The sequence below is a fragment of the Ceratotherium simum genome, chromosome 15, assembly GCF_057802395.1.
Source record: "Ceratotherium simum simum isolate JZ-2026a chromosome 15, ASM5780239v1, whole genome shotgun sequence".
NCBI classification, from domain to species: domain Eukaryota; kingdom Metazoa; phylum Chordata; class Mammalia; order Perissodactyla; family Rhinocerotidae; genus Ceratotherium; species Ceratotherium simum.
The window spans coordinates 42,986,282-43,000,945 of record NC_141914.1 but is presented as its reverse complement, the minus strand read 5'-3'; the positions used below and the strand labels follow the sequence as shown (position 1 = coordinate 43,000,945).

Sequence of the window (14,664 nt, the reverse complement as noted above, 5' to 3'; positions counted from 1 at the left end):
GAACACTGAACACGCGCGCGCCAGAAAAACAGCACCAACGCCACCCAAACTTCGGGCGGAAAAGCAGAGCGCAGGCGTACTGGCACACTGTCACCCGATTTGCCCACTTGCCCCTCCTGGTCTCTGCAATTTCACTTCCCTTCCTTTGCACGTCTGCTTCCGGGGCACTGTAGGCTCGGCCCCTGCTCAGCTCTTACCCTCCTCTGCCCGAGGAGGGGGGAGTCGAGGGGGTGGGGAAGAGTTCGTTGTTTGTTTACACGATGTGAGCGGAAAAAGAGACCAATAAAGTTTATTCTGGAAACAAAAGGAAAAAAAACAGGGGTGACAGAGAAAGGAGACGGGGGCGGGGGCGTGTGGCGGGGGCTAGCGAGGAGAGGGAGCGAGAAGGAGAAAGCGGCAGTTCCGGTGCCGCCGCTGCGGCCGCTGAGGTCTCGGGCTGCTGCTGCCGGGGCCGCTGGGGCTGGGGCCGCCGGCGAGGCAGGGCTCGGGCCCGGCCGGGCAGCTCCGGAGCGGCGGGGGAGAGGGGCCGGGAGGCGGGGGCCGTGCCGCCCGCTCTCCTCTCCCTCGGCGCCGCCGCCGCCGCCGCCGCCGCCCGCGGGGCTGGGACCCGATGCGGTTGGAGCCGCGGAGCCTGGAGGAGCCCCGAGCGTGAGTAGAGCGCGCACCGGCGGGAGCGGGCGCGGTCGGGATGGGGCCGGGTGGGTGCCGCGGGCTGGCGGGCGCGCCCGCCGTCTTGGGCGGGGGCCACCCGCCGGTCGTCTCTCGCAGCGTCGGCCCGCCGCGGAGTTCGCCCGCGATCGCCTCTCCCTGTCCCCCGCCTGCCGCTGGCCTCACCCCGATGCACAGGCGAGGGCTCGCCGCTCCCTCTCTCTTCTCCGTCTGGCCGCCGCCGCGCTCCTCGCTTCCTTCCTCTCCCATTTTTGGGGATGGGGCGGCTGGAGACTGAGGAAGTGCGCCCCGGGCCGCCGCCCCGGCCGCGGTGGCGCGGTCCCCCGCGCCCTTGCACACCCACCCGGCCCGCGGGTGGCCGGGCTGCCGGCGCGGAGCCGCGGCTGTCCCTGAGGGGCTGTCACGCCCGAGGACGCCGGCCCGGCGACCCTGCGTTGGGCTCGTCCTGGGTTTAAATCGCCCGGCTAGGGCTTGGAAGGAAAACCGCTCCCCCTACCCTGCAGCTCCCCTCCCACCCTTCCTCTCGAGGTTGTTTTTCTCCGTTTAACCGAGACAATCAAACGTGTTGGATCTTTCATTCATAGCCCTGAGACGTTGTCTTGTGATTTGGGTCTTTCCTAAGTCTATTATGTGATGCCTGTTTCATAGCTCCAAGTGGTTCGGAAAGGCAGGGTAGCGCCCAGGATTGGGCTGTGTAAACAGCAGACGTTCGGCCAGTGTGTTTTGACCGCGGCTGGAGGGGTTTATTTTAGGATGCTAAAGGAATAGTGGTGATGGTGGCTAGTTACCAGACTTAGGAATCGAAAGCTGTTTTCTTAGATGTCAGTAGTTGGGGAGCTGTTTACATAGTTATTTAAAGGGTAAGGGGAGCGCAACAAGAGGGGGCTTTGTAAAAAAAAAAAAAAAAAAACAGCCTTCGTATTCTTTGATGAGTTCGAGTTGTGATTTCGTTTTGGTGAAGCTTCCTCATTCCAGCACTGCGCCTTTGTGCACATGCAGGACATGGTTTTGCGAGATGATGTTTTGAATCTTAGTTTGTGAGGCCTGGGAGAATCCTTAGGAAACTTGGGTAGGTAAGCTCCTGGTAACTCAGGTCGTCGGGTGATTTCTACGGCCACATTTGAACCACTGCAGGCAATACTGGTCGCATGTTTTCCTGCTTAGAAACTAGGTTCTCCGGGTATTTGCTTACATTGCACCGTACAAAATTTACGTGTTGTATTGCGTGTTGTTAGGAAAAGACCTGGAAAATACTTGATACCATGTCGCTAATTTAATTTGGATAAATCCGAACACTTTGTGTTTTTATTAATGGGCTCTCGAAGCAACTGCAGTGTAAGAATTTGTTAATATGTTTATGTATTCAAGTTGTAAGGTTTTTGAACTGAAGCGTTGAATTCTGGTTGACAGCATAGATCTCTATCTAAACATCACATGTTCTGGAAAATTTTAATTATCAGATTAACTGTTCTGCAGTGTCATCAGCCAAAATTATCTGAAGAGGGCCCAGTAGGGGGTGTGTGTGTGTGTGTGTGTGTGTGTGTGTTGGTGTTTTGTTTTTTAAGTTTTCTCTTCTCATGTTTTGGGATAAAATTAAATAAAATTTCATTCATGACTTTTTTCAAAAGTTTCTAATGTATTTTTCATCATTGTAAAATAGAGTTCTTTCCTGTTAAAATCACAAAATAGGTGATTGAAAGAAATGATAGCACATCATAATAGTAATAGCATCATGGGGGAAATAATGAGAAAGTAAATGAATATTAACTTAATATTTTATCATTGACTGTGAGTATAATGTTTGAAAAGTATTGCTATAGTTTTAGGTGAAGAATTAAACATGAGCTGCATATAAATACTGAACAGTGTTTTTATATATCTAAAGTTTTTTCTTAATTTTAAGTAAATTGGATATAGCATTAAAGAAATGTCACTAAATACAGATACTATATTTAACTGAAAAGGTACTGCATGAAAATGTATATTCTCATGGGGCTAGATATATCTAAAAGGGAGACTGTAAAAGAGCAGTGGCTTTGCCTGGCTCTGTGCATGGAACAGCCCTTCTGGAGGCAGAGCTTCCTTCCTGTCAGGATAAGATCCTCTCCATCCCAAATAAGTTTTCCCTAAAAAAAAAAACAACTAAATTTATAAATAAAATACTTATATAATAAGGTAGATCATAATAACTTTTTTCCGAAGACAGTTTACTTTGTGTGTAGCTTTCCTTATTTAGTGCTCTTTACTGAATAAAGTGTTTTTAACATTTGCTATTACCATTTAAGGGGCATTTGCTCTGTTGATCTGTTTGTTTGAAAAGAGCTAACTTAATCCCATTTGATCTCTTCAGCAACTAGAGTAGCATTAAAAGGATCAGTTCTCTATAAGTATCTTGAATTCCAAGGTAGGGGTGATTCTTTAAATGAAATATGTTTCTTAAGCATTATGAAAGATTTCATCTCTGGTAAAAATATTTATGATCATAAAAATGGTGCAATTTTAGAAGCTGTCTTGGAATATCATGATTTATATTTTATTAGCACAGTTATCAAGCTGTTTTATTAAGTGTTGTTTATCTTGAGCTACACAACAATCCTGTAGACAAGGCTGTATTACTATCTCTGAGAAATGACGTTTTAATCTGAGGTTAGACAGCTGTCAGGTGACAGACTCATTGACAAAACCAGTGTTTTCTGACTCCTTTCATTATGTCATGCTCCCTCTAACGTGCTCCAGCTTGCTTTTTAATATAGAAACTAGAATCTAGAGAAGTTTAATTACTTAAGATCACCTTTTTTCTTATTTGCAGTAATGAATATGTATATTTAATTCCGTATATAGTGTAAACAGTGGTTTTCAATCCTCACTACATATTAGAATCATCCAGTTAGCTTTTTAAAAATACTAGTGCCAGGGTCTCATTCCCAGAGATTCTGATTTAATTGGTCTGAGATGGAGCCTAGACATCTGTTTGTTTGTCTTAACGTTCCCCAGGTAATTTTAATAGACAAGATTGTAAAGCCCTTGTTTTCAAGGACCTTGCTTCTCTCTCTAGCTCCATCTCTCCTCCCTCCTCCCACGGCTCCCTTGACCTTTCCCTGCTTCATGTGCAAATGCTGTTTGCTCTTTCTGAAACATTTGCGCACTCCATATCCCTTCCTTAACTGGCTGACTCCTACTCATCTTACATATCACCTCCTTTGAGAAGTCTAGTCTGGGTTAGGTGTCCCTGCTTCCTGTTCCCATGGCATCTTGTGCTCCCACTGTCACAGCATTGACCCACTGCGTTATAGTTGCCTGTTTATTTGTGTCCTCCAAGATGTAAATTCCATGAGAAGGATAGGGACTCTTTCTGTTTTATATACGGTTGTATTCTTATTGCCAAGCACAGTAGCCAGTACATAATAGGCACTTATTGACTGAATAAATAAATATATTAGCAACAGACTTCCTTACAATATGTAATAATTTATAAATCCCAATCAAGTTTTTATTCTTTCCAAAAAACATTTAATACTTTTGGTCACTAAAAATGTACATCTCTGAATTTGCCACACATACGAATTTCATTTAGAGACAGTTGAGATGTTATAAACCATAAGTTGTATCAAGAGTGACACTTAACCCCAAACACACACACACGCGTGTGCAAAAATAAGGATCATTGTTATACATAGAACTGCACCTGGAAATCAGGAGCTGTGAGTTCAAAGCCCTGTTTCACCACAAGTCTGTGTCCTTGGGTAAGTCTCAATCTCTTTGGACCTCAGTTTCCTCATCTGTAAATAGAGGAGTTATACTGGGTGCTCTACGTGGTGCTCAGTGATCTAGCATTAAAATCCTATGAGTACTAAAAACAGTGGCTTTGGAACCTGAAGCGCCTTGGTTCAAAACCTGGCTCTTATACTTACTGGCAGGATTACTTTGGACATATTTCCTAATCTGTATAATAGGAGTAATTACTGCTCAATAGAGTTATTGTTGTTTTTGTTGTTATTGTTGAACTAAATGAGATAATGTGGAGTCAAGAGAGTTTTTGTCCTAGATCAAGTGCTTGATAAATGTTCATTTGTTTTCCTCTTAGAAGGTGTTAAATCTCATGAGTGGACTTGTCTGAGATAAGAGAAAGACACAGTTCATGTAATAAATCCTATTTTCCACTTTGCTGACTGCTTTGGTCCCAAAGGGATCAAAAACCACTGTGGCTTTTAGTTTCATTTTCTTAGAACCCCATTCCACTGTCAAACACCCAGGTCTTAGTCAACCTGCTTGGGAGATAATTATGCCTGGAAGTTTGAACTATGACAGGATAGCAAGTGCCAAGCTATCACTACATCCATAGTACATAATATGGAGGAGAGGAGAGTCCAATCTGATGACCTTACACCATCTCCAAAGATAAATAAAATCAGACTTGACCATTCTAAAAGAAGGGAACAAATTAAAACCAAGGATGATTTATAAAAGAAGACCCAGAGATTTTGGTAAAATCTCTCTTAACCAAAGCTTAAAATTCAGGGACCATTATTTAGTGATTTCCAGGAGATATAGGAAATACATATACCTCTGGTCAAGACCAATTCCAGAAAATAAGATTGTTCTCAATATCAGATTAGCAGTTACAGATATCAGTTAGCAGACTGAGTTATTATTTTTCTCTATTTGGGAGCCATGTTTCTTAATTTTATATAGTTATCTTAGCCTTTATTTATTTAGTAATAGAGACTAACCTTACACACAATGTAATAATATCTCTGTGCTGAAGTTGCTTGATACTAATCTTATTTTTGTATAAATCAAGTTGACTTGCCTGAGTTTTCCCTTAAGTTTATGTTTAAAGTGTATTGTATTAATGATCTTTTTGGAAAAAATACTGTAATAAAAATTTAAAAACCGTGGGTAGGAGAAACTGAAGTCTTAGAGCGTAAGAAAGAAATATGAGGCAACGCACAGTGAAGTCTAAGGATTCAACTTGAAGGGCTCGAGATTTCCATCATTCAAAAAGGTTACCCGGGCCAGCCCGGTGGCACAAGCGGTTGAGTGCGTGCCCTCCGCTGCGCGGCCCCGGGGTTCGCAGGTTCGGCTTCCGGGCGCACACCAACGCACTGTTTGTCAGGCCATGCTGTGGCGGCATCCCATATAAAGTGGAGGAAGATGGGCACGGATGTTAGCCCAGGGCCAGTCTTCCTCAGCAAAAAAAATGAGGAGGATGGGCAGATGTTAGCACAGGGCTGATCTCTTCACACACACACACAAAAAAGGTCACCCAACTTGAGATATACTGATAATGTTTTATAGCTGTATATCTTATTCACATGTAATCCTTTATTATACGAATCAATTGATCCTGGTTAAGGAATTCTTAGGTGTTCTTTTTCCCTCTCCCCAACTATATAGTTTGGGGAGTTTAAGATTAAAATGCTCCAATAAAGAGTTTGTAAGTTTGTAATAAAAGTGATGTCTTAGAGCTTTTTCTTCAAGTGAAGCTGTTTTTAGTATGGATTATAGAGCTCTGGTCTAAATGGCTGAGGCACTAAATTCCAATCCCAAACTACTATTTTGTATTTGTGTATGAGGGACAGGAGGCAGATTTTATCACATCTTTGACTCTTTTTCTGCATTGATACAATAGGAATTGTAATATGTTGCTTGCTTCGTAACTCATAATTAATGAGATAATTTAAATGATCCCAAATTGAGGCTGGCCTGGTGGCGTAGCAGTTAAGTTCGGGCGTCCCGCTTTGGCGGCCCAGGGTTCACTGGTTGGGATCCTGGGCGCGGACCTACTCACCACTCATCAAGCCATGCTGTGGTGGCATCCCATATAGAAGAACTAGAAGGACCTACAGCTATGATATACAACTATGTACTGGGGCTTTGGGGAGAAAAAAGAGGAAGATTGGCAACAGATGTTAGCTCAGGGCCAATCTTCTTCTTCTTCAAAAAAAATCCCAAATTGCATAAAATTATTTAAGGAAAAATGTATACGTACTAATCATTATTTTAAACTTATATCTAATACAAGAATAACATGTTTCACGTTTGGCCTGCAATTAAATACTCATTTATTCTGTGTCATTTTAGTAGTTAGCTTGATAATTTATCTAAATTACACTCATTTATAAGAGGTTAAGTTTTAGTAACTTTTAGCTATAATTGCAATTGTTACAAAGGAGTCTTTGTATCAGGGCCAGCATTGCCATTTGAAATAAATGTGGGATTAAAAAAAATAGTAAGAATTCCTACAGACCATGCTTATCTAGTACACTTCAGATTTTAAATATTTGTGTAGTACAAGCCAAGAAGTTAGTGTTGTAATGTGAAAAAAGCTGCATCAGGATAGACTCATTCTGCTCTGATCATAACTCTCTTGTCAGACTCACCAGGAGTTAGTAAGAGTCATTGGACAGATGCATCTTATAAAGTACTGCAGAAATTTAAGGCAATATTATGAAGATAATTTTAAGCATAAGTTTTTTAACAGAAGGAGACCATGTTTATGTTCATTCTTGTATCCTCAGCACCTAGCGTAGTGCCCGAATGTAGGTGACCAGTAAGCCTTGATATTTTTGCAGTAGAATCATAATTGGGAATCAAAATACTTATCTTTCTGTCAGTTAGTAGCTGTATACTTTATCTGAAAAGTAGGTAAAATCGTTATGTGCCAGTCTCAGTTGGTCATTTATTGAGTACAGATTTGAAGTATATAAGAAACACTTTTCTGTAAGTTGTTAGTTAACTGGTTGCATATTTCTATTGATATTTGGAGACATTTTTAACAAAGATTGCTAGGTTAAGGAGAGGCTGTGTCCTAGGGTGGAAAGAACACTGGATCAGAAATCTGAGAATCTGGGCTCTGAGTTGAGCTACTAAGTAGCTGTTGGCCTTAGATCTTGGCCTGTCAGCTCTTGTCTCTTCACCTGCAAAATTTCTAAGGTTCTTTACAATTCCAGAATTCTATGCGACTCCTAGTATTTTCAAGTCTATTTCTGATTTCAGGGAAGAGTATGTAAGCCACTCCCTAGAGAGAGGAGAGTTTATCTTAGTTTGTTGTATTTTCAGAAGCTAAAATCGTTTTGTCTGCCTGTTTATAAATTTGCACATATTAGAAGGCCTTTGTGTGAAGTTATGTGGTAGAGAAAAACTGTCATCAGAAAAGATGGAAAGATTTTTTTTTTCTTTATGAAACCATCAGTGACTTGGGAGAATCAAACTTACTGCAGGCATGGCCATTTTGGTTACTGGCACTGAGAGAGCACTTACATGACTGACAGGCATTGAGAGTAGATCATCCATTGTGTACCAGTTGCCAGGGTTATGAAGGCCAGCAAACCTGTCACAGCACCCTTAATAGCCACTGGCCACCGTCCTCACTTGTTAAAGACTTCTAGGAAAATATGTTCCATAATTTCCCTTGGTAACCCATCCCACTAAGATGGTTTTCAGAAAATGTGTTCTAATCTTAGAAACATAATTCCAGAGGCATAGTAAGCCTTTTTTTTCTAGATGTATCCTGTGCTGCGCAGACAAGTATATGGAAAGATGACGAAAATCATTGTCCTTGATCGGAAAGCAATGGTGTTTACGTTATTGATTTGTTCTTTCTATAAATGTTCAAGTTACCTTCAACTTTTGAATATTTTTTAACCATCAAACTGTTCTGGCAATGAGATATTATTTAGAGTTATTTTGAGTCTGTACTCATTTTTCAACAAGCTAAGTAGATTTCTGTGGCTTGTTTTTCTTTGACAAATTGTGCTTTTCCAAGTACTTTTCTGGTGGACTTATTGTAGGTCTAGACCTGAAAGTACCATTGCATTTTGAAAGAATTGACTGCCTTTAGCCTAAAAGCAAGTGAACTGTGGTTTCTTTTTCCTTAGGAAGTTAACTTCTTGGCAAGTGGAAAAACCTTAGAGTTTTTTGCTAAATAAGCTACTATTCTGTGATTATAGATTTATGGAGCATGTCATCAAATGTAAGGCAGCATTAATGGGAAAAATTGTGGGAAAAAAGACTGACATTAGGCACTACTATAAAGTCCAATCTGAAATCAAACCATACATGACAGCAAAGAAAGGAAAAATTACATATTCAAACTGTCATTTTTATACTTATCATGAATATTAATAGTAACATCATTTTAAAGTTATTTTCTGGGCCGGCCCCGTGGCTTAGCGGTTAAGTGCGCGCACTCCGCTGCTGGCGGCCCGTGTGCGGATCCCACGCGCGCGCCGACCCACCGCTTCTCCAGCCGTGCTGAGGCCATGTCCCACATACAGCAACTAGAAGGATGTGCAACTATGACATACAACTATCTACTGGGGCTTTGGGGGAAAAAAATAAATAAAATTTTAAAAAAATAAATAAATAAAATGAAATAAAGTTATTTTCCATATGAAGATTCCTTAAAATCTAATGGCTATTATTATTTGCAGTTGAAACCCTGATAGGCAGCATCTTAAAATATTTATGACAATGATATTTGTATTCTTTTTATCTAACTATATACCAGTTGTAAAAGTTGAACATGACTTTAGCAAAGCAGTTTCTGTACTTGTCTTGGTAATCACGATAGTATATCTCAAAGCAATTTAGACTATTACTAATTTTATAGTATGGAGACTGGTGGTTTTTTTGTTTTCTCTTCACTAGAAATGACCACCTTTCAGCTTCTTAGTGATATTATGAGACTCCAGATTTCCTCAGAATCACTTTGAATAATTTTGACTATTTCTATGCAATGAAAGCCAGCTCTTTTTACAGCTGTGTGCTGTTCACAGACACTACTAATGTACGGCTAAATGTACCTACTAATGTACAACTGTTAAAGCACTGCTAAACGTATCATGCTCTGGTCTTTTTTGTTGAATATAAATTTGTTGAGTACATTCCTCATGCAAATAACTTTTTCCCAACCAAAATGGGGGCAAGTAATCAGACCGAAGGACTGAAGTTTTGAAGTCAGGACAGTCTTAGAAAATCCACAAAATATGGTCAGTGTACTTAGGCTTCTTTAATTTAACTTGCCTTCTAAATGTATGCTATAATGGTTAAGAGCATGTACGCTGAAGCTAGACTATCAAAATTACTAGTTTTGTAACTTAGGGCAAGTTATTGAACTGTTGGGGTTAAATATTCTCTGGGTTAATACATATTTCCTCATTTGTAAGAAGAGGGATAATAACAGTACCTACATCATAATATTGTCATGAGAATTAAATGACTAATACATGAAAGAATTTAGAACAGTGCCTAACACATAGTAAGCACTCAATATCTGTAAGCTCCTTGAGAGTATGAACCATGTCATATTCATCAGTTTATTTGGGGGCTTTAACATTATTTAGTGAATTGAATTCTATCCACTCTGAGGATTTGCTAATGGATCCAGTCTCTGGAGAGTGAAGAAGGTTGCCTTCTGACAAGCTTCTTGACATTACCACTTGCTTTTTGTTCTATTACAACTTTTTAAGTTTCATTCTAGCTCTAGGAATATGAATTCTATTTCATACCTAGTCCTAGGAGAAGTTAGCATATGGAGATTTAGCTTGATAGGACTGAGGAATTCAAGGACAGAAGGTATTAAGTAAATGGATGTACATTTTTTACATCTAGTCTGAGCTTCTTATGGGTTGATTTTCCCTGTCCATTCCTGGAATCTCAAAATCCCTGGCAGATATCTCAGTAGCACTCTGCCATTGAAGCAGTACCTCTTCATGCTACTAGGTATTTTCTTTCCCTGTCTTTCTTTATGCACTAGACAGTAGTTGTGTCAATATAGTCACCTAGTCCCTATGTTACATCGCTTTTATAGAATTCTCATGTCATGTTTTAAAGCTGCTTGTATCTCACTTACCCATTATACTTGCTGTGAGGTCTTTAATGAAGACAGTACTGAACTTGTTGTATGTCATTCTGTTTGTTACCTAGTTTACACTGACTGGACATTGTGTAAACCTTACGAGTCTTTTATGTCAAAATAGGGAAAGCAACTATGTGTCTTGATTGTTTCCATCAGTTCAGTCTCTAAGTGTTTGCCTTTAATCACTAAAGTAGCTACCTGGCATCATTGATACAAGTTTCTGTGGCATCATCTATGTGGTTTCAGGTGTTGACACCTTATGTAAATGAGACTGTTACTTCATATTTAAGTTTTTGGTAAATATATGTGAGTTTATGTTTTCTTACCTCTTACTTTTCCACAGTTTTGATTAGACTGCTCTTGATAGTCACACAAGGTAACTTATTTTTCTCAAGATGGTGATCCTATAGTCTGTATTTCTTATACACCAGGTTAATAATAATAATAAAACCCACACTACATATATTGTTATTAATTTATATGGAGATTGCTTTAGAAAGTATCTGTAATTTTTGGCATAATTGTTCAACACTTTTCATTGTTACTTTTAAAGAATTATTAAGCATACTTTCAAACATTTTTTGTGCCTGTAAAGCTGTATAGAATTTGGCCTCTTGGGGGTTGTATGCACAATGAAAAAAAAATGACAGTGGACTGCCCTTGAGTTTATTGCCATACTGTGTGGTTGTGACTAACCTAGGCATTGAGGTTAAGAATTAACTACTTATTTTAAAATGGCATCACAAAGAATTAGAGCTGACAACCTGTGGGAGAAAATTCCCTTGATTTTCTAAATGTACGCATCAGTATGTATATTTTGAGTTACCCCAAACCCAAACTTTAATATCAGGAATCTGGGAAAGGGGAATATTATGGACTTTGTATATATTATCTCCCTTAGTCCCCACAATAGCACTTCATTACACATGTAGTCTCTCCATTTCACAAATTAGGAAACTGATGTTCCACATTTAATCAGTACAGTGGAGCCTCATCACATTTAATTTACATGAATTCAGCCAAAAGTAGAAACATGACAAAAGTAATCATTTAAATATTGCAGTCATATCCCACTACTGAGCTTTTGCTTCAAAGTAGATACGAGATTAAAGATATAAATGTGCTGTCGCCTCAACTGGTCACTTAGGTAGGAATGGACATCTCCCTGTGTTGAGTGTGATTCTGTTATTCAGACATATGAATGTTTTTACAACATGGCTTCTAATAGCAAGCCTCTAGTGCTCAAGCAAAGAAACAGCACTTCCTTCTAGTGCTGAAACAAAATAGCAATTTGTTTAGACTTGCAGAGCAGTTGTGTTGATTTCTAAGGTGGCCTGCAGATGTGGCCACAACAAACTATTACCTGTGCGTGTGCATTCTCTCTGATACATGCATGCACATGCATAAGCCCACACCCTTTGAAATACTACATGTGTTTTATATATTGCAAATATAATTTTACTGTGTTCTAGATTGCTGTATATATATAATATCTTTATACAAAACATATTTCTGTACAAGGTGGTATACAAAAAAATGTACAATGTAATTTATGGGTAATTTAAGAGATTTTTCAAGGAAAATGTTGACTCTTTACATCCAAAGACTGTGTTTGTGTTGTTTGCCGCTATATACCCAGGGTCTAGCACATTGCCAAGTGCAAGTGTTATTGGATAAATGGAAAAAAAATGTTTAATCACTCAGCTACTTATATGGTGATCATATTTTCAAAGCCCAAATTTTGAAGGCACTTTTGAAAAATGTGCTTCGTTTCCCAGATAGATTACTCTTAAGTCGTATTAGAATAATATGGAAAATAGAATATTAGAAATTACAACTATCTCACAACATCTGATCCTAATGTGACTGTTGGACTTGCCATGATTTATGTTTGTTTCCTTTCTCCCATCTATTCTTTTATATGTATGTGGACTTGCTAAAGGAAACTCAGCTATACTAGGCAGAATTTATTTTATGAAAACTCTGAGTGGATTTCTGCTATTGCCGAGAGAAGTGGAAAGACTAGAGGATAGAAAATGTAACTAAGTGACAAATGTACATGTTACTTTCACTCCCTTATGTAATATTCATTCCATTTGTACAAACAGTTTTTGAATGTCCTATCTGATCTGTGTGGGGACCTTGGAAGGGGAAAAGTGTACCCTGAGCTGCCATGAGCCATTCTTTCTAGCTGTCCAGAAGACATCATTACTGGGCCAAGAAGACATGATTTCTCTCTTACACTGGGGGAGAAGGAAAGGTTTCATGCAGTGAAATGGGACATTTGCATATAATTCCAGGTCAGAACCAGATAATCTAACCTGCCTGTTAACTACATTACACTGAATAAACCACTTATGTTGTAAGAGCCTGAAATGTTGTTACTGGATGGCTAGTGACTGAAAGAGATGTTTCCAGGGTGCTACGTTCCAGAAATGAGCTTGTGCAAACAAAATTTAAGAATGCAGAACCCAAATAAAATAGCAACTTTAAATAAAATAGAAGCAAAGGTAATTCAACAGTATATTAAGTCTATTTTATGATTACCAAGTAGGAATTATTCTAAGAATGTAAAATTGGCTTAATACGAAATTTTGTAATGCGTAGGTCAATAAATCTGATAAGGGAAATAAAGATCATATCAGTAAATATGGAAAAGAAATTAATAATTTCCTTTCTTCTCTTTAAAAACAGGAATGAGAAGAAATTTATGTAACAAAATACATCAACCTAAAAGCTAAAATAATAGTTAATAATGAAACATAAGAGAAGTAACCATTTTTAAAAACTTGGAAACCCATTATCACTACGTTATTATATAACATTGTTTTGGAAGTTCTGGCCAATATAATAAGACATGAATTAGAAAGGAGTAAATGCTGAAAAAGAAGCTGTACAACCCCATTTTTGGTGTGATATTATTGCATTCCTAGGAAAACCAAGATCAACGGAGAAATTATTAGAACTAATAAGAATATAGAGGGGCCGGCCCGTGGTGTAGTGTTTAAGCGCGTGCCCTCCGCTGCTGGCGGCCCAGGTTCGGATCCCGGGTGCGCACCGAGGCACTGCTTGTCAAGCCATGCTGTGCCGGCGTCCCATATAAAGTGGAGGAAGATGGGCACAGATGTTAGCCCAGGGCCGGTCTTCCTCAGCAAAAAGAGGAGGATTAGCATGGATGTTAGCTCAGGGCTGATCTTCCTCACAAAAAAAAAAAATATATATATATATATAGAATAGCTAGATGTAAGACAAATACTTTAAAATCAATAGTTCTCCTTTATGGTAGAAATAATTGTTTAGAAAATATAATAGAAAAAATCATTTTTAATAATAACAGAAAATTTAAAATTATGTGAATAAGAAATGTGTGAGCCCTTGTGAAAAAAACCAAAAACTACTGAGATAGGGGTGGGAGGGTGGAGGGGGCAGGGGTGCGGGGAGAAGAATAACATGTTCCTGAACGGGAAGTCCAGCTATTACAAATACCAGTTTTTCTCAAGTTAACTTACAGATTTAGCATAATCCTAATTTCTTAAAAATGTGTTTGAGAAATTAACAAGATAATTCTTAATTTTGTCCAAGTGACTAAACAGGTAAAAATGAGATAACTTTTAAGTAAAAAAACCAAGAACAGTGATGGAGAGCTAACCCTATAGCCCTATCAGATATCAAAACATACCATAAAATTATAGTAAAGAGGTGGATACTGGCATAAGCATTGATAGTAAAGTCAGTAAAAGGGAATAGAGATCCCAGAAACAGACATCCTAAATACAATAATGGAGTCATCAGAAATCAGTAGAAAAAGGAAGACATTCAGTAAATGTTTTTGAGAGTGTTAAATAGAATAACAAAGTCAATTTGAATCTTTATCTCATCTTATATACTGAAATAAATTCTGGGTAAATTGAAGAGTAAAGTGAAATAGAGTAAATATCGTTATGCTAGTCTCATTTAAGAAAGGTATTTATCTGGATGGGGAAATACCTTCTAAACATTAAAGAATTGGAAGGACTCACAAGGGGAAAGTTCATTACATTTGACTCTTAAATAAAACATTGACATTTATTCTGTCTTTTTCTCTCACCTCCCCCCCATACAAATGAACAAATTAAAAGATGTGCAAACCAGAA

General features: G+C 39.0%; 1 protein-coding gene across 1 annotated transcript in view; it reads left to right on the top strand.

The window, feature by feature from the left end:
- The first annotated feature begins 390 nt into the window (after positions 1 to 390).
- The window catches only part of PIK3CA (phosphatidylinositol-4,5-bisphosphate 3-kinase catalytic subunit alpha), a 72,307-nt gene continuing 58,033 nt past the window's right edge, over positions 391 to 14,664 (top strand). The window contains exon 1 of the mRNA XM_087439985.1: positions 391 to 648. The gene's annotated coding sequence lies outside the window, so the exon portion shown is untranslated. The remainder of the gene's footprint in view (positions 649 to 14,664) is intronic.